The sequence below is a fragment of the Euphorbia lathyris genome, chromosome 6, assembly GCF_963576675.1.
Source record: "Euphorbia lathyris chromosome 6, ddEupLath1.1, whole genome shotgun sequence".
NCBI classification, from domain to species: Eukaryota; Viridiplantae; Streptophyta; class Magnoliopsida; order Malpighiales; family Euphorbiaceae; genus Euphorbia; species Euphorbia lathyris.
The window spans coordinates 34348141-34349795 of record NC_088915.1 but is presented as its reverse complement, the minus strand read 5'-3'; the positions used below and the strand labels follow the sequence as shown (position 1 = coordinate 34349795).

The window sequence follows — 1655 nt, the reverse complement described above, 5'->3', positions numbered from 1 at the left end:
TGGTTCATATCAAACTCAATCTTATCATCTCCTATTCGTAAAACTACTTTCCCTTCCGACACATCAACTAGAGCACGTCCCGTGTTCAGGAACGGTCTACCAAAGATTAGCGGACAATTTACATCATAAGCAAAATCTAAAATAACGAAATCGGTAGGAAAAATAAATTTGTCAACTTTAACTAAAACATCCTCAATTATACCGTATGGCCTTTTAGTGGTTTGATCCGCTAATTGCAAAACCATATTGGTACGTTTGATATCTTCTTCTAAGCCTAACTTATTAAAAATAGATAATGGCATCAAGTTAATGCTTGCTCCTAAATCACAAAGACAACTTGGGAATTCAATATCTCCCAATTTACATGGAATGGTAAAACATCCGGGATCCTTGAGTTTTGTGGGCAAATTACTTGACACAATCGAACTACAATCTTCAGTTAGTGAAATGGATGAAATTCCTTCCCAACTGATTTTCTTTGAAATTAAATCTTTGAGGAATTTACCATAATTTGGAATTTGCGTAATCGCATCTATAAACGTTAAATTAATATGCAAATTCTTAAGTTTGTCTAAAAATGTTAAAAGTTGTTTGTCATAGTCCTTATTGCGGACTTTGTGTGGAAAAGGTGGTTTGGGTACAAAAGTTTTTGTACTAGAGTCAATCGGTGCATCTTTTTGTTTTAATTTATCTTCTTTGGGCTTCGATAAATCAGTTCCAGGTAAGGTCGAATTTCCGGACATTTCCGGGCCTAAGTAATTTTTCCCTGAACGGAGAGTGATAGCCTTAACATGCTCTTTCGGATTTTATTCCGTATGGCTTGGAAGACTTCCCTCTTTGCGGGATGGAATTGATTTAGCGAGTTGTCCAATTTGAATCTCCAAATTATGGATGCTGGATGATTGGTTTTTAATAGGCTGATCGAATTTATTCTCGATCCGTTTAAAACCATCGTCGTGATTACTTATTTTTCCGCTCATAGCATCAATAAATTTGTCGATTTTAGAAGATAAAGTGCTAATCGTGTCTCTGGATTGATTTTGATAATTTGTAATACGATTTTGATTAGCATTAACATTATTATTGTCTCTCCAGTTAAAGTTAGGATGATTTCTCCATCCAGGATTATATGTATTGGAATAAGGGTTATTATTTTGGTTTTGCCCTTGGACAAAATTTACCTGTTCAATTTCACTCATACCTTCGTAGTCCACATCTGTTTGGATTGGTTGACCATTAGGATCACACGGTGCCATAAACCTATCAATTTTGTGCGATAAGGCAGAAAATTGGGCTTGCAACATCGCTACTGGATCAAGATTCATTGTACCTTTAACTAATGAAGTAGTTGAGGATGATGGTTTCGCTGATGGTACGTGTCCACGTTCCGCGGGCCACATACTGCTGTTGATTGCCATTTCCTCCAAAAGTTCTCTTGCTTGGGCAGATGTTTTCTTCATGAATAACCCTCCAGACATAGCGTCCAATGAACCTCTAGTTGTAGGATTTAGTCCATTATAAAATGTTTGCATTAAAAGTTCAGCTGGAAATTGGTGGTGTGGGCATAAACGTTGAAGTTCTTTAAAACGTTCCCAAGCCTCATAAAGAGTTTCACTATCATTTTGAGAAAAAGATGTTAACTCTTTAATGACTCT

General features: G+C 36.3%; 1 non-coding gene across 1 annotated transcript; it reads left to right on the top strand.

Annotated features, from left to right (window-relative positions):
• The first annotated feature begins 1548 nt into the window (after window positions 1-1548).
• On the top strand, window positions 1549-1655 carry LOC136234555 (small nucleolar RNA R71). Its single transcript, XR_010691425.1, has one exon. It is a non-coding gene; the product is annotated as a small nucleolar RNA R71 (small nucleolar RNA).